Source organism: Lutjanus erythropterus, chromosome 18, assembly GCF_056507025.1.
Source record: "Lutjanus erythropterus isolate fLutEry1 chromosome 18, fLutEry1.hap2, whole genome shotgun sequence".
NCBI classification, from domain to species: Eukaryota; Metazoa; Chordata; class Actinopteri; order Lutjaniformes; family Lutjanidae; genus Lutjanus; species Lutjanus erythropterus.
In genome coordinates, this window is record NC_139334.1 from 22,688,344 (window position 1) to 22,707,187 (window position 18,844).

The following is an 18,844-nucleotide window of genomic DNA, read 5'->3' on the forward strand; positions in this document are numbered from 1 at the left end:
ATGCTCTCTTTGTAAATGAAGAAGTGCACCAGCGGGTATTCAACAAAGAAGCTAAGGCCAAAAATCATAAAATACAAAAGTGCACAGGGTGTTGATAAGTCTGAATAATAATCACAAACCTTGTGTTCTTACAGTATCTGCGCCATAATAAAAAAAAAATAAAAACATAAAAGAAAGTAAATAATGACACTGAGTCAGTTCACTGAGACAAACTCCTATGATTGGTGGAATTTATAGAAAAGCTGCAATGATTGGACAAAAGTTTGTGCAGGATTAACAGGGACTGGTTGAATTTGTGTTAATCGAAACACTGCAACTTTCTTGAGGGACAGATAGAGGAAAAGCTGCTGTATAATAATGACAGCAGTTTTGCTCACATCACCCACACCAACTTCAAACCAGCTTTAGGCTACCACCAAAAACTGACAAGTAGTCAACCTCTCCCCTGTAATGGCAGCCCGCTTTTATGGTTTGCCACAAACCACAACATGCAACAACATCAGGTGAGCTGCCTGTAACCTGACTTTGAAGCGTCTGTCTTTGAATTTCCCTTTCTTGATTTATCTGCGTCACTTTCTCTTGCTAAGTGCAGAGAAAACACAAAAAGATGTTAAACTGTCGACCTCCGAAAAAACATTTCAAAGTGCCTCAGTTGGTTGATTCTCTACTGAAAAATGGGATTTTTGATATGAAGGTTACTCTTGAATGAGTCAATCTAAAAAATCAGATAAAAAAGTTAGAAAATCATACTTTTTGAGAGCACCTGAAGGGAAAAAGCTTCAGCACATAACCTCGGCTTATTGAGACGCAGCTCCCTGTGTGTGCCCCCCCCCTCCTCCTCTAACACACACACACACACACACACTTCTCACTAACACACTCACACTTTCCCTGTCACGTCTTCATTTTTAGCAGCCGGCAGTGTTACATGCAACATGAGACGACCACCCACACACACATATGCTGCTGGGAAATGTGAATGACTGTGTCACTGAAAGTGCCATGAAGACGCTAAACACAATAGTGCCTTGTGCTACAGAAATGAGTAACTCAGAGTGTGTGTGCGTGTGTGCATACGAGTGTGTGTGTGTGTGTGTGCTTGTTTGTGTGTTGCACAACTACAGGCAGGCGAGCACAAGTGGCTGCAGCGAGCTCCATAAATCACACTCTGAATCAATTAGAAAGCATAAATGTGAGAAGTCCTACAGCAGCCTGGTATACAGTTTAATGCTGGCGTGATTACAGACACACACCACACCCTCACAACACACACACACGTCCAGACGAACAGCCAGACACACACAGTGAGGGTGCGGGTATGATGTATCACATAATTACACAAGAAAGTAATCCAAAAATGAAACTTAATTAAAATTTTGTCTCTTTCCGTCTTCTTCTCTCCTCTCTTTTTATCTTTTCAGTACATGCAACACGCACACGCAGACAAATCTCTGATTCACACACAGTAGCTGTCTGTCAGACAGTTAAACACGGGATCAGGGAATTGTCCTGACTTAACCAAAGAGGTGTGTGTTTGTCCGCTTTAGTTCAAACACTGTTTGCACCTCCGTTACTGTTTTGGTATTACATAACTCTGTCATGTCTGTGCTGGTGTTGCATTCGCAGATTCATAACATCTGTATCTGCTGGATTTAAATGATTGGGTATCTTTCTTGTGTTTCTACTCCCACGGTAAGAAAACAGTGAAAAAATAGCTTACTACTGGTGTTACTTTGAGCATTAGGCTATTTCTGTAAGACAAGGTCAATAAAGAGGGATAAATAGAGTCTGACCAAATATTTGGTCGTACACTGAACGAAACTGTCAATGATGTCAACCAAGCTATATTTAGAAAAGTTTCACCACTTTACCTTGACATCAGAAAGCTTTTTCAAACAGAAAGCTGCCCTTACATGAGCCAAACATCACTTTCTCTGCACCAACAAAACTCCACTGGTAAAATCACTCATTTTATCTCATAAAACACAGGAGTTGCTGGACTATCATCGCCTCTATCCGTTACTTTGTTTGTGTTATTGTGTGACGTCGGTGAATCTGAGCTCACCTTTTAGCACACCAAAGTCACACAATACCACAAACAAACTAACAGATCGAGGCAGCAGTAGACCAGAAACTGCTGTGGTTTGTGAGGTAGAATGAGTGATTTCACGAATGGAGTTTGGTTGGTTTTGAAAAAGCAGTATTTGACTGAAATGATGGTAGTTTCCTGTTGGAAGAGACTATCTGACAGCAAGGTAAAATGATGAAAACATTCTAAATATAGCATACACTTAAACTGATATAGATTTTGTTTAAAGTGGACCTTTTTTAAGCGGCTAAAATGTTTTGCTGCTGACACTGGACACAGTGGGACATTGCTCCCTTACAGGTAAAATTAATATAATAACAATAATAATAATAATAATAGTAATAATAGAGTTTACAAAGTGCTTTGACAGACAAAGCAAAAGTAACTTGCAAGAGACAGATTTAAAAAACAGACTGTAACAAATAGATATCCTAGCACTGGTCAAATGCCAAAAAAGCTGGATGTCCTATAGATAGTAACTAAGCACATATTTATTTATACAACAGTTTTCAAAACAGAGGCATTTCCTAAAATGCAGCTAAATAGCATCGTCACACCCTTCTCAACTGGTGAACACCCTGGTCTACAAACTCCGCAGTCCCACTCCCAGTTGTATGCAACAGAGGCTTTCTGTTCCCAATTTGTAGCCCCAATCCAATAAACTCCTGTTGACATCTTCGCGGTTATTTTCTCAGACTTTAAAAGACTTTCCTCCAGAGATAAAGAAGAGAGTACAAGTCCCACAGAAGTAGAGGGTAGTAATCATGATGAACTGAACTTTGGTGGAGTTCCCCTTTTTTGTTTTGGTGGACAAATGAGGCTCACACTGGTATGCAGTGTGCCTTTAATACACTCGATAACATCAAACTTTTCCTGAAGTTAAAACAGTGTGAGAGAGGTTAAATCAGTGGCTCACAAACTTTTTTTCCACAATTATTGTCAATCAGCTGGGGAAGCAACTGATTAAGAATTATTTTGTTAGTCGAATTTTATTGAAATAAAGGTCAGCGTGATAACATCAGCAAAGTCTTGTTTGTTTATTTCCCCTACACACATTTTATTCTCAACTAAACTACACTCTGTATTTCTCCCCTAGTCATCCACACCCCTCCAGTCTGGGTTAAGTCAAGTCAAATCAGAAGTCACCTATTTGCCTCAAAATGCTTTACAATCTGTACAGCATAAAACATACTCAATCCAAACAATAAATATCTATCTAAACAATAAATTAATATGTTGTTTTGTCCGACCCACAGTCCATGACCAAAAAATATTCAATCTATTATAATCCAAGATCAAGAAAAGCAGAAACCATTCAAAATATTTGGCAATTTTTTGCTTGAAAATGCCTTAAATCATCAATGATTAATCAAATCTGCAGATTATTTTTTATTAATCAACTGATTATTTGTTGCAGCTCTAATTGTATTTTTCACTAAAGGGATAGTTTGGATTATTTGAGGTGAGATTGTGTGAGGTACCAATCCATTGTCTACAGTAGATGACGGTCGGCACGCCACAAGTAGTTTGGAGAGGCAGAGAGGAGCATGGAAGCTAAGCAATGAACGGATGTGGACAGAGTCAGCAACAAAACATGTTTTACCACTTAAAAATGGCCCACTTTAAAGCGTACACTATATTTACCTTGCCATCAGACAGCTTCTTCTGATGGAAAAGCAGTATTATGTAAGCCAAAGATCGCTCTCAAAACCAACCAAACTCCATTGTCAAAATTAGTTATTTTTCCTCTCATAGCCAGGCGCTCCTGGCCTCCATCTTTTAGTTTGTTTGTCTTATTGTGTGACTTGAGTGTTTTAAAAGGATAGCTCGGATTCACCAAAGTCACACAATACAACAAACAAAGTAATAGATCAAGGCAGCAGTAGACCAGCAACTCCTGTGATCTGCAAGGTAAAACTACTGATTTTGCCTATGAAGTTTGGTTGGTATTGAGAGAGTAATATTTGGCTTGTATAACAGCAGTTTCCTATTTTAAAAGGTTGTCTGATGGCAAGGTAAAGCAACACAAATCTAATAAATAGGGCCTACACTTAAACTGATATTGAATTTTTGAAGTGGCTAAAGTATGTTTTGCTGCTGACCCCGTCCACAGCAGTACATTGCTTAGCCTCCCTGCTGTATCAATAAGTACCTCATGTAACCTTGCTTCAAATGATCTGAAATAACCATTTAAGCAGATTAGGTACTGGCCAGACAGGACTGATCCAAATTAAAAAAAATATATGCTTTTCACTGGAATGAAACAGGGCGTTGTGAGTCGACGTTTTGTGACTCAGCCCACTGATCCAACTTACATCTGTCGGCACTAAACCACTTAAACCGCAGTCATTACGCCATTACATCTGGACACTCCCAGTGTATCCCAGTGGGATATTGTTGCTAGGCACGTACTGTTCTTCTACACCTATGTGAGAAATGGATAAAACCCAGATTAATATCACACTTACGTGCACCCCATTACACTCACACGCACACACAGCTACAAAGTTGTACACACAAAGTTTTGGGAAGAACACACACCTGTGAAAAGACGCACGTCTGTGAGGGACGGAGAGACAAAATGTCTCTTATAAATACGGTTCCAAAACGGACACAGACTCTGTCGCCCACCTGCCCATCCACCCACCCACCCACAGACCATCCACTCCAGCTGGGAAGCAACAAACCAAGTAGCTGCACTCTGAGAAATAAGGGTTCCAAAACGGTTCTTCCTGAAGGGTTCTATGCATACCACTTCATGTTGGGTTCTAAGTACAACTATCTGAATGGGTTACAAGTAGAATTTTTATTTAAAAAAAAAAGGTTATACCAGGAACTAACAAGCGACAAGCTGAAAAACGCTGTGTGGTTCTAGTTAGCACTGTAATTTCTAAGAGTGTGATCATGGCAACTTATCTGAGAGTTACAACACATAAAACAGCCTCCTCCTCCTCCGCAGCGCGTAGATGAAAGAAAAGGAGACGTTAGAGGAGAAATCCTGTAATGGTGTAAAACGAGGAAGGCGAGGGCTGCAGTTATTAAAATGTTCTGTCATTTAAATGCATTAAATTGAAATCAGTGTCTCTTTAAACATGGATAATGATGGGAAAAGGCAGCATCTTTTGATATACTCCCATCGTTTCGATATCAAGACTCTGGCTAAGGCAGGGCAATAACTCCTTAGATATATTGGAGGAAAACCACAACTGCAGCTGATCGGTGGACGAGGGAGGATGCAAACCGCTTGGCCTCTCTCTTGCTCTCCTTAAGTGTGAATTTACTGATTTCACCCCTGTGGGTTGAGACTCTTGGATACGTTTACACAAGGAGTCAGTGTCTGGCCCCGGGCTGGTTTAACATCATGTTTCACACCAGTAGAGCATTCTTCTGCATCGGTCCGTCCATGACGAAAAGAGAAAAACACTTTTGTTTCTCTTATGCATGAAATGTGATGATCATTTCCAATGACCTTTTCTTTTTCTCTTAGAAACAGACTCCAGTAAACTTTTATTACAGATCAATACATGGTCTGCCTTGGACTGCAGATAATGATTCTTTTCAATATTTATTTATATTTTTTAAGTGTGGTTGTATGAAGTGCATATCCACAGTCAGCATATTACCTGCAGTCACAGAAATTTCACTGCTTTACCTTACTGTGAGACAGTCTTTTATGACGGGAAATTGCCATTATATAAGCAAAACATTGCTCTCGTCAAACCAACCAAACTCCACTGGCAAAATCAGTAATGTACACTTGCAGAACAAGGGAGTTGCTGACCCACCGCTCACTCAATCTGTTAGTTTGTTTATGTTATTGCGTGATTTCTGTGAATCCAAACTATCTTTTCACATTGAAATCACACAATAACACAAACAAATAACAATATCAAGGCAGCATTAACTCCCACGTTATGCAGGCTAAAATAGCTGATTTCACCTATGGAGTTTGGTTAGATCGGAGAGAGTGATATTTGGCTTGTATAATGGCAGCTTCCCAGTGGAAATGGCTGTCTGACAGCAAGGTAAAGTGGTGAAAATATTCTAAATATAGTGCACACTTAAACTGATTTCGATTTTTTAGGTGGCTCATATACATTTTGCTGCTGACCCTGTTCAGAGCAGTACACTGCTTCGCTTCCTACAGCTGGACTCCTGCTGCTGGTGGCGTGCCGACCGCTGTCTATTTTAGGCAATACACTAACTATGGATAAGTACCTCCTAAAAACCCACTTAAGAAATGCAAACTATCCCTTTTTTTCTATTTAAAGATGTGAAAAATGCTACTCACATATTATCTTCATGGTCATTTTTTTCTATGAACTGATCAATTGTTTGATCCAAAAAAACATCATAAAACAGTAAAATATGTGGGTAATATTCTAGAGCATGAAGTGACACCTTCAAATGTCTTGTTTTGTCTGACACTGTCCAAAACCCAGAGATCTTCTTTTTAGTTTGACAGTGAATAAAAGCAGCAAAACCTGAAACCTGCTTGAAAAATGTCTTACATCATTAATACCTGCAGATGCATTATTTCTGATCAACTAATTCATCAACTGATTAATCTTTGTATCTTATTCTAAACGCATTAGTCAGAAAAAAACAGTTTTTTGTCAGTGACTGCCTCTTTATTTAGTCACAGGGTCACAGACTGAGTTTTGAGCATGAAGCCAATCCCTTGTGCATAATAACATCTCTTTCATCCAATTTTACCAGCGGTTATTAATCTGTCATTCAAACTGAATTCTTACAGCACCGTTGTTTCCTGTTCTGTTCTGCTAATTTGTTGTGGTGAGCCAATGTCACAACAAGAGTGACTCGTAGCTTCACCCAATCAGTTCTTTTGAATCAGGGACAAAAACAGGTAACACAGATATAGGGTTGGTGCTCAATATCGTTAAGGCTGAAAGAACTACTTAATTGATTGACAGAAGATTAATTGCCAAATACTTTGTTAACTGATGCATTGTTTAGGCATAAGTTATGTTTGTTCCAGTTCAAGTTTGTCAGAATTTGTTGTTTTTCTTTGTTGTATTTCACAGTAAACTTTGAAAAGATATTTGAAGGACCAAACAATTAACCTAAAAAAATCTACGGCTTAATTGATAATGTAAAAGAGTTCACTCAGTATTGTGCAGGTCTCTTCCAGGCAACAGATGGTGAAGCACCTCCTGCAATGCGACCACAACTGTCACATACAACCAGCAGAGATTTGCAAAGTTTTACCTAAAAAGTACTTAAAAAGTCCAAACTTCTCTAACACACCACTCAAAATAAAACCCTGCACTACCTCCCTTTCCCCTCCAAAACAAGGAAAGAAAGAGCTGAATCTCACTCAATTGTTAGTGGAGGAGAAGATGACAAAATGGAGATTTATTCATCTCTTATTGCGTCTAATTTTCGTGCAGTGAGTCCCAAAGGGTGGGTCACGGCCTGCAGGTGGACCATGACGGCCCGGCAGGAGAGTCTTGAAAGGTCATGAAACAAATAAAAACAAATAAAATACTTAAAATTACAACAAAATATTTATGATTTTTTTTTTTTATGTAACCAGAACCAGTAAAACAAAACCAGGGGATTTAAATGATGTGCTATTTTTCAAAGCTAGTTTAACAGGTGTTAGACCGTATTTGGTGCATGTCACATTAACACCAAAACTTATCTTATATCTCGTCACTGGTACGATTAATCTCACGTGGTGATCAGAGTTGTGATTATAGGTTTGGGTGGGCCGCAGGAGCTTATCAGATTTCAGATAGCGCCGTGGCATTCTTTAGTTTGGGAATGGCTGCTGCAGTGAATCATAACATACCAGGTATGGAATTAACCTGCAAATGCTTCAGTCCAAAGTGAGATCAAACTTTTCTATCACGTCAACATTTGAGCCACGACAAGGGCCAAAATGTGGTCCACAGCAGACTAAGTGAACCTTCTTTTTAGCCGGTTGGTGATGACTTGCAGCCCCTACCAGGCATTTAAGAGGCCTTTTTAAAGGTTTTTCAAAACTTATGAATCAACACCAACATGAGAGGTCCTTGAGCATATAGTTACAGATGTGCACAAAAAAAAATATTAGGCTGATAGGTCCAGAAGTATGTGAGATTAGCCACAGACAGATATAACACTCACACACGCAAACACACTCACACCAAACTCATTATCCTCTCTAGGCTAATGCCTGGTGGAGATAATAATCATTAGCTGCAGCTCTACCCTGAGTGATGCATCCCCACAAACCACAATAATACAGAACTCTGAAAATCTGCAAATCCTCATGTTTGAAAAGCTTTTGTTGCTTTATAAATTGCTCACAACGGTCACTTACTGTTTATTGTTGTTGGTTAATTTTGTTTCAGTCGACTGGTCTGTGGATCAACTAATAGCTTCAGTTCAAGGTCTGTCATTGATTGTTTTTATGAGGCTGTGGTGTCTGTAGTGGTTGGTGATGGGATTGTTATACTCTCGCTCTAACATGCACGCACACACACACACACACACACACAAACTTCCACATTCCCCACAGTTCATGCAGAGCTGTCTTTGTGGCCTTCCAAGAGTCAGTGTGTCCAGCCAGGCTCGAGTTACAGCAGACAAGATCCTCTCTCTCTCACACACACGCGTGCACGCACACACACACACACATGCATGCATGCACGCTCACTGACATTTTCGAGCATCCATCATCTTACACACACATCCAGGGAGCAACAAGAGAGCAGGGGTTTGTTGCTCTTTTAACATATCCTCTCTGACTCATTCCTGTCACATTCCTCAGCCTATAAGAATAGTCATACAACAGAAAGACTATGTGTCAAGTCAAAGCTTGATCTGCACTGCCAGAGAGTCCTTGAGCAAGACGTTTGCGGTGATGCTATGAGACTGGAGAAGAGGAAAAGAGGGATCTTCATCTTGAGGAGAAAAATATAACAAAAGTGAGAAGTGCAGTGACTAATGGGCTTAAACATCCTTCAACAATGGGTTGAATCACACACCTGTAGAGCTGTCTAAACCCACCTTCCAAAGGCAGATAATACAAACAACAGGACCAAAGGCAAACACACACACACACACACACACACACACGCACACACGAACTGACTTAAAGGGATCATTTGGATTATTTGATGCAGAGATGTGAGGTACTTATCAAAAGTCGCCCCAGTTAGGAAAAACAGAGAACAATGGTTACTGAAGCTGAGCAATGAGCTGTTGTAGACAGCAACAGCAACAAAAAGCATTTTACACACTTAAAAAGGGTCCATCAGTTTAAGTGTATGATATATTTAGAATATTTTCACTACTTTACCATGTCATCAGACAGCCTTTTTTGCCATTTTACATGCCAAATATCGCTCACCCCAAACAAACCAAACTCCATAGGAAAAATCACTCATTTTAGCCTTCTTGCTGGTCTGTCGCTGCCTCGAACAGTTAGTTTCTTTGTGTTATTGTGTGACTTCAGTGGCATTAATGGATCATTCGGATTCACCAAAGTCACACAATAACACAAACAAACTAACCAATCAAGACATCGGTAAAGCAGCAACTCCTTTGTTATGTGAGGTAAAATGACTGATTTCTCCTATGGAGTTTGGTTGGTCCGGAGAGAACAATATTTTTTTTATCTTTTTAAGTGGCTAGTTATCTTGAAGCTCAAAAAATGTTTTGGTAGGAGCACTTTCAGGACTCCAATTGTTGATGCTCCTCGGATCGGGAGTTTTGTGTATTCAAAAAAATCCCCAAAAAATCCAGTGCACTCTCTATTAAATCAATTAAAATGTCTTTATTGTCACTGCACGGTCATGAAACAAACTCAGAGGCCTGGAGGCTTGATGCTGAAACAAGTCAGAGTTTGTTTGTTTGAGATGCCTTGGAGTTTTTTTGTGATTTTTGAGTACATTTTGTTGCTGACCCCGTCCACTGCAGTTCATTGCATAGGGTCCATGCTGGTGCCCCTCCCTGCTTCTCTTAACGATAGAGTTAATACACTGACTATATGCACCTCATACAACCCCACATTAAATAATTCAAAATATCCCTTTAATTGGACTGGATGGTACTGAAATCTAATGATGAAACAGATGCATGTAAAGGAGAGACATATATATCGGTGTCAGCATTGAGGAGAAGAGCGCCGGCTAACTTGAGAGCGCAACGTCAGAGTTGTTATGATCCATCTATTTATGGTTCTTTGAAATAAAGTGGATTTTTCAGGGTAACAAGAAACAGCAGCCTCGCACAGTATGAAGTCAAAGCAGGGAGGTCATTATGCGCCATTAGTTAAAGAAAAGACATTAGGCTAAAGACTGAAGATGTCACTTACAGAATGTGTGTGTGTGTGTGTGTGTGTGTGTGTGTGTGTGTGTGTGTGTGTGTGTGTGTGTGTGTGTGTGTGTGTGTGCGCACGCGCGTGTGTCACATCTATTCTAGGAGAATTCCAAAGGGGAGACCCTGTGACTGACCCCCACCTCACAGGATCTGACAGGATATCACCACCCGGGCACATACACACACACTTATTTATGCACATACACACAGAAACAAACAAATGATGGGAGTGTCAAAGGACACACACACTTGCACGCACAACAGCAGCACAGCAGTGATAAACTGCATGTAAACCTTAGTATTTTTCTATTGTCTCCTATTTTGTTGTGTTTATAAATTAGGGTTGCAATCAATCTGATGCTTATTTTTTCAATTAACTGAAAAAATTAAAGCTCAAGATGACGTCCTCAAATGTCCTGTTCTGTTCACAACCCATAGTTACTCAGTTTAAAGGAGTAAAGAAACTAGAAAATATTCAGATTAGTATTCTGCAGCAAGGGGCCGCTCACATTAAAACAATAACAATAGACGAAGTTTAATGACGTTGTGAAGTAGTGTGGGATCATGGGAATTGATTTCTTTATTATTAAACAACCACAATAGCTGATGGTGATGTTTTATTCACATTACGTTTAGTCACATTCGCCGACTTCCTTCCTCAGTCTCTGATGTATCCAACATATCCCATGTTTTCCAAGAAATTATAGCAGCTAGCAACTAGCTATAAACACTTAGCATGAAATGCACTGTTATCTTGGATATATCGTTTTTCTCTGCCTTTGAACATTGTTGAAAACATCTGAGATAATGTAAGTATACAACTCAACAAAAATCTAGTGTTTTTAGATATTTTAAAGCAAAAATGTTACATATCATAAATTTGAAGTCAGATAAATAGCATACTGGCTAGCTAATAACACCAAAAGGAAGTTAATTTGTAATTACACATCATCCATAGTGTTGATAAGTCTGCTAGTGATTGTTTTGTGAAGCTGGAAGTCATTTCATATTGTGTTTTAACAACAAAAGTGTTAAATTAACAAAATGTTACAACACATTCAGAGTTGATACCCTTTTTGCCATCAGTATTTAACAGGTTGCTCCCACCTTGCCCCAAAAATATAAATGAATATCATAATCATGTGACCCATTACCCATGTGTCATTATCTACTCACCTTCATGCCGACTTAAGGTCAGATATCGTTTTTAGTCCACAAAACATTGCTGGAGTTTCACAGGAAAACAGTGCTGCATAATCTCCCAAACAATTTAAGTGACGGTGACCAGTTTTCAAATGGAAAAACCAACAACAACAAAAAAAAACACACCCAGTTCAGATGGTGTGTATCCACACATGAATGTGGCTCCAAGCTAAGGACCTACAGTGAAAATTTAGGCTTAAAAACTTGGTGTAAATAACATCTTTTCCAACTCAACTTGTCACATTTGGGTGTTAGGAGACATTCAAGCGGCATGATGGGTGAGTAGATATTTATGGGTGAACTACCCCTTTAAACTGACTACTTGTCAACAAGGAAAATCTTTAGCTGAGGGCAGCCATAGTTTCTACAACATCACGCTATTTACCTTATTTACCTTCCTGCAGCGACTTGCTAGTGCCAGTATGGAGGGCACTGCAAAAAAAATACACAAAATCTTACATAATAATTATAACACTCTAGAAAATAAATCAATTTTGGTGAGAAAATTCTGCTTCTTCTGCTTAGTATCCAAACTTCAACATACTTGTGACGCTGCCTTAACAAAAAATGTAACAATTTTTTTTTAAATCAAAGAGTTTAGTTGACTCGCGCCAACAGACTGAAGTTACCTGAGGATACTTCAAGGGCAGCGTTTTTTCTAAGGAAAAATGAGATTTTTCTTTTTTTTTCTGAGTGGGCAGGTTGACCCCCTTCAATGATCCGCTACAATCTGCGTGTCCAATCTCCAAACTTCCTGTGACACAACAGGAGGATCCCCCCTCTCTAATGTGGACCAGCTAACACACACACGCGCGCGCACGCACACACACACACACAAAATACTTGAATAAACACGCCCTACTTATCAAAAACCCTGCAGCTGACGACAGACGCGATACCCGCACGGCGCGCGGGCAGCGGTGAAGACGGTAAACGGTAAAGTTTCCAAACAGACAGGAGGGAAAACACTCATTTTTGACACCATCTCCTACCTTGTTTCTCCTCCTTCAGCCGCTTCCAAACTCTGTCACGACGAGGCTCCGCCGCAGACTGCGAAATCTAGCGGCCGCTTTTTTTTTTCGGTAACCGGGGAACAGCGGAGAGAGTCCAGACGCTTGCTGCTCCAACATGCAGCGACTCCTTGTGTGTGTGAACGTGTATGTGAGTGTGTGTGGATATGTGTGTGAGAGAGTGTGTGTGTGTGTGTGTGACAGCTCATGGAGAGAATGAACAGCGAGAGGAGAACCGGGGAACTTAGGGGGAGTTCCCGTTAACACACAGGCGGGGCGGGGGCTCGACGAGACTGACAGGCTGGACAGTTTTTAGGCTACAATATACTGTTTATAAATAAAATAAAAAATAAATGATTATCTAAGTCGTAACAATGACAAACTTCATCTAAATAGTAACTCAGTATCTCAAAATAATTATAATTATAATTATTTATAGATAAAAATTCATTATTTATGGAATACCGCTTAGGTATTGTTGACAGAATAATTAATTAGTTTGCGAACGATTTTGGTTGTTGTAAAATATTAACTCATCATTCCGCGATACAAGCTCACGATTTCGAGAATCTTTTTCATTGTTTTGAGATGATAACTCGTTATTTTTGAGAAATTTTCATCATTTTGAGAGACTAAGGCAGTTATCTGAGACAATAACCCATTATTTAAGGATACTAACTCGCATTTTTGAGATACTAACTCATTATTTTGAGAAAGTTTTCATTATTTTGAGGTTTCTCATTATTTTGAGCTGCTAACTCCTTATTTTGAGACACTGACTCATTATTTTAATACACTAAATCAATTATTTGAGATACTAAGTTAATACTAACTTATATTTTGTTAAAGTTTCTCGTATTTTGAGATATTAACTCATTATTTTGAGATAGTAATGTAATATTTTGAGATACTAACTAATTATTTTGAGAAATTTTCATTGCTTTGAGAAAATTTCTTACTATTTTGTGAAATATTCTCATTATTTTGAGATTCTAACTCATTACTTTGAGATGCTAACTCAATTTTTGAGATATTTTAAGAAGATTTTTCAGTATTTAGAGATACTAGCTCAATATTTTGAGATAGTAACTCCTTATTTTATTTCTAGAGTGGATAAACAGGGTCGTTTGTCATTAACAGAATATGTATAATCAGTAAATACTATTTTTAAAATTTAGTTTGGTGTTTGGTTGCACCTTTATGACCTGAAAATTAGCTAACTTGCTATTTGCCTTTCTGTTGACACAGACAGATGTGACTTGAACTCTTCAACAACTGTCACATTTGGTGACATTTCTACATACGAAGAGTGGAAAACTTGATCGTCTGTGATTCTGAAATGTTTGACCAGTAAATACTATTTTTTTTCTAGCCTTTTGTGTGACCATAAGTTGCAGTTTCTTTGAGCTAAAGGTTAGCCAACTTCTCGATTAGCTCAGATCTCACACCTGTTACCATTATTCTTTCAGTGGGTTGGTCTCTTATTGTCCATGTTTGTCCTGCCAGGGAGAAAAAAACTGTAAACTTTCTAATAACTGCTGCATTTTCTCTAACCCTCTGTTTTTGTTTCAGTTCCCACACGCCTCCGAGCTGTTTCTCTTCCCCTCTCGCTCTAGCTGTCTTTCTTTCTTTGTGTGACCTGTCCTCTCCCAGGTCTCTGTGGTGGACAGGAGGTCAAAAGGCTCAGGTCCCTGTTGCTCTTCCTGAAGTTTCTCCCATTTTTCACCTGTCAAAAGGGTTTTCTGGGAGTTTTTCCTTACCTGAATCAAGGACAGAGGGTGTCGTGCACTGTACGGGTTGTAAAGCCCCCCGAAGCAAATTCTCGTTTCTCATTTTGGGCTATATAAATAAAATTTTACTTGACTATTTGACGGTGATGTGAACAGGTGTTGCTAGATGTTAAAACTTGGCGCTGTCAGCATTAAAAATAAAAAATGAAAAATAACAGCAACATGACTTTCAAGAAACAGCCTGATCCTTCACTGACGAACGTTTTAATAGGAACTCGGTAGTTAGTAGTTCCAATGAAAACTCTGCACAACAAGGTTTGTGGATTTTAGTGCCGTGACCACAAACAATATTCAGAGACTGTGCATTTAAAAATCTAATGGCTAAATAACACCAGTTGTAAATGGGAAAATAGGCCCATGCTTTTTTGGTTATTTGGGTAAACTTGAAAGCTTTAAAGTTTGACTTTATTGCTTTTCTTCACTGGGTGCAATATGTGGTAACGTATCTGGGAAGTGTTCCCGGGAACGGCAAACAAAATTAGATGCAGGGTAAAATTGTATTCTGCTCCCTGCTGCCATCAGGGACTCGTTATGTAAGTGGTTTAAAATGTTTAGGCTACTTCTTGTTGTCCCTGTATCGCTCTGCTCCTCTTCCTCTAATGCTGTGTTAGTGTTTATTTTTACCCGGTGGGCAACTTCCCAGAGATATAGGCTATAGATAAACACACACACACACACTCTTACAGGCTCTTCTTGTCATGTGATGCAGGCCTTGTGATGGTTGATGTTGTTATAGGAGACACATTCCTGCAGCATTTGAAGGGTGGGGGTCTTAGGTGTAAGTGTGTATGTGTGCTTTAAATCAAATCCACCGCACATCGTCCATCAGCAGGTCTTACTCTCACTCATCGGCATGGTAACTTCACACCGCCAACGACGCAACCACAGACTCGGCTAGATCCCGTTTTAGCTCTTTTTTTCCTCCCGTCTTGGGTCATCTGCTAAAACTGCGGTTTCAAGTCCACCATCAAGTGGCGCCGGCGTCCTCGCCGCCTCTCATAACACTGATGGAGGACGCAGGAGTCCCATCAACCCCTTCTGACCATGTGGATCTAATAGCAGAGGTCGTGCGTGCGGAACGGAGGAGGGGTTAAACGCTCCACAAAGCAGATTTCCATCACTTTCTATCAACACGGAGGGATAACAAGCACCTGGAGTCATTGTGTGGGTGTCACAGTCACCCACCTGTCCAACTTTAAATAATTCTTCTTGACTACAGTTTAAAAAACTCAAACTGTATCATGATTTGCAGTCAGTGCTGTAGTCGACTACCTGGTCTCCATAGAAACACAGATTTTGAGCACAGGAGTCTTCACCAAATAAGTAGTGTGGTTAAACTGTACCTGCCGCCTGCTGTGAACGCTGTGTTTCTTATTATTGAAAGAGGCCCAGGGCATAAATCTCACACACAGATTGTGGTTGTTATAACACCACTGAAACCTTCAGCGATGATTCTTGCACAAATTATTCATGTCAGGGACCAGTAAAAACTACACCACAGGCTCAGGACCCCTTAAAAGAAGATGTTTGTTGTTGATTTAGTGTAAAACTGAATAATTGTGCATGAAGAAGCAACGCTGATGACACCTTAAAAGATCCCTAAAGGCCCCTGGATTTCACAGTGAGCACAGTTGCACTTTATGTCCTATACAGCTATCCTTACATCATCACAATCCAAGGATGTCCAATGAACATGATTTAGATTTTTAGTTATGTTTTTAATTGCAGTTGAGTCCTGTGTTTGCAGTTTGAGTAAGACGAGGAGTACTTAATCTCCTCCAAATAACAATATATAATTGATAATTAGATCCTTTCAGTTGGAAGCGTACAAAACATGAATATGGCAGGTTTTTTTTTTTTTTACAAAGGTTTGAGAACAACCTGAAACAGCAAGTGCACTGTCTGAGTTTATTTCCCCAAACTTATACTAAGTAAATTAAACTTTCCCTCCCCAGTTTTAACACTGGCATTGAAACATTTCCCAGCCCTATTATGGATCAGAAATTATGAGTTGATTAATAAATTACTAATTAAAGGACCAGTGTGTAGCTACTGTAACAACATCATGTCTTTGATGGAAGAAAACGGACACCCTCTGTAGATATAAACGGTTTATTCTAAGGCTGGTTAAACGTTTATGTAACTAGTTGTAGGTTGCAAATTGCATGAAACACTATTTCTATGCAACTTGACAGTCACATGAAAGCATTTAAAACTAATCAAAGTGTCATGCAACACAATTTAACTGATAATTTCACTAAAAATAGTTGTTTAGTTTGGTCATTTTTTAATAATAGCTGTTTTCTCACTAGATTATATCAAGTGGGGGGTGTCACTGTAACTACATTTGCATGGTTGCATCTTATTTCGTATCATTTTCTCGCAGGATAATATCACTTCAGACGTGTTGTATTGCTTTTTCTTCTGGCACTGGCTGCTGCTTTGTTTCATAACGCCTGTCCCAGAAAACTATCAGTGCATTGATGCTTATTGTTATGCTGGAGGAAAAATAAAAACACACAACCTGCTGGCTTCTCAAAAGAGAGACTAATGGATCATTTGCCTCCCTATTCAAGGAGTTTGAGCCAATGAGCTTCGGGTGAGAGCATCCTCCCTTTGATTCAAGGAAATTAAATAAATGGAGGACATGCAGAGTGTCACAAACCCTTCAAGGTCCCTGGAACCCACTTTGAGAATCGCTAGCCTAAATTATCCACATGGCTCAGGTTAAAAGAGAAATCTGTAATATGTTTACTGTAATAAATCATAAAAAGACCACACATGTCTACTTGCTGACAACAGCTGCGGTGTCCTCCTTTGAAATTTCTATTCCAGGCCGGAATAACTTTTTGCATGCCAGTTTAAATTAATGCCGAATGTTTTCTGCATGAGTAAATGACTGTTTATAAATCATAAGGAATCATCAATAGTCTTGTAGAAGGAGTAGATGTTTATAATGGTGAAATTTAACAGTATGTTACTGGAGTTTGGTAGGCAGTGAGACAGGCAGTCACTGAACTCCCAACTTCAGAGTGTGAATTTTCACAAGCAGTGGGGTTTTGTTTTCAGGATAACAAGCTTAACATTACATCGACAGACAACTGACAGTTACAGCTGATCAGCTTACATTGTAGGAGTTGTTATCACTTGTTATTGTTAATTTATGATGTTGCACTCATGTTCCTGCAGCCTGCAGGAATCTGGGGAGAAGCAGCAGGCTTCAACCATAGATCATGTGTTAAATCAACCTGTTTCAGCTTTGGACTGCTGTACTCCTGGACTGCTTTCATAATTTGACTTCTTTCTCACAAGACACTTGTCACATTCAGGGAGAAAATGCACCACTGATTCTGTTATTTTTCACAAATTTAATATTCTTTCACTGCTAATTGAAACCAATAAGCAGCTGGAGGCTAGCCCTGCCTCATAATGAGTGCTAACAAGCCTTTTGTGAGGGAAATCTGAAGATCAGAGTGGCAGCCTGAGAAAGGAAAAACACCTCGACCAAAAGTTAAATAAGACAAAAAAAAATGTCCTGAGCTGGTGTAGGGCTGCAACACGGAGCTGAAAACGAGACGGAGGAGAGACGGCTGGAGGGGTAAAAAAGAAAAGCGATGAGGGCGCTGACACATCCTGACAAAATGGAACAGGGAGTGTCACTCAGCACCTCACACACCGACACGAATATACAGCACACGCACACACACGTACATACTGTAGCTACGTGAGAGCTGCCTTACGGACGAGGCACCTGGATCTGAGCTTCTGCTGAAAGCAACAGATGCCAGAAATACAGCATCACATATAGAGCCAAGGACAAAGAGGTCATGTAACAACACACACACACACACACACACACACACACACACTTCAGCTATCCAGGCCTGAATCTGGCAGGCAGAGGTGAGCTTATTACAAAGCCACAGTTAATAAAACCCTTGACTGCACATGTATTTTTACAAGGTGAGCCCGGTTGCCTGTTCCTGTGTGCGCGCTGTCGAGCCGTGCATTTGTATCGTTGTGTGTCTTCGTGAGTTTTGTCTCCACAGGGAGATGTTAGTAAAAGGGGAAGAGTTTTATTAGAGCGTTGCATGATACCAGCTGTCTAAACTGGGCTCCTTTCTCCAGACCAAGACGCTCTCTTCTTGTCTTCACGCCAGGTTCAGTGTTGCCAGATTGGCTTTACGTTTTCCAGCGCAATAATAGCTCAAAATCTGTCCAAATATTATCTATAATAAACAATGCAAATGAATTCATAAACAACAGCCACGGTTGTGTTGTGGTTCATCATGATTTTGCAATCTGACATGATAATAAAACAACAATTCAAGTGTTTACAAGAACACTAGAACACAGGCAACAATGAGACTATAAAACCTCTTTCCTGCCTTAAAATTTAAGAAAAAGCCCATAAACAATAA

At 39.6% G+C, this 18,844-nt stretch overlaps 1 protein-coding gene across 1 annotated transcript in view; it reads right to left on the reverse strand.

The window, feature by feature from the left end:
- Positions 1–12,840, reverse strand: part of ppp2r3a (protein phosphatase 2, regulatory subunit B'', alpha) — a 95,195-nt gene extending 82,355 nt beyond the window's left edge. The window contains exon 1 of the mRNA XM_084742244.1: positions 12,616–12,840. The gene's annotated coding sequence lies outside the window, so the exon portion shown is untranslated. The remainder of the gene's footprint in view (positions 1–12,615) is intronic.
- Positions 12,841–18,844: the final 6,004 nt, after the last annotated feature.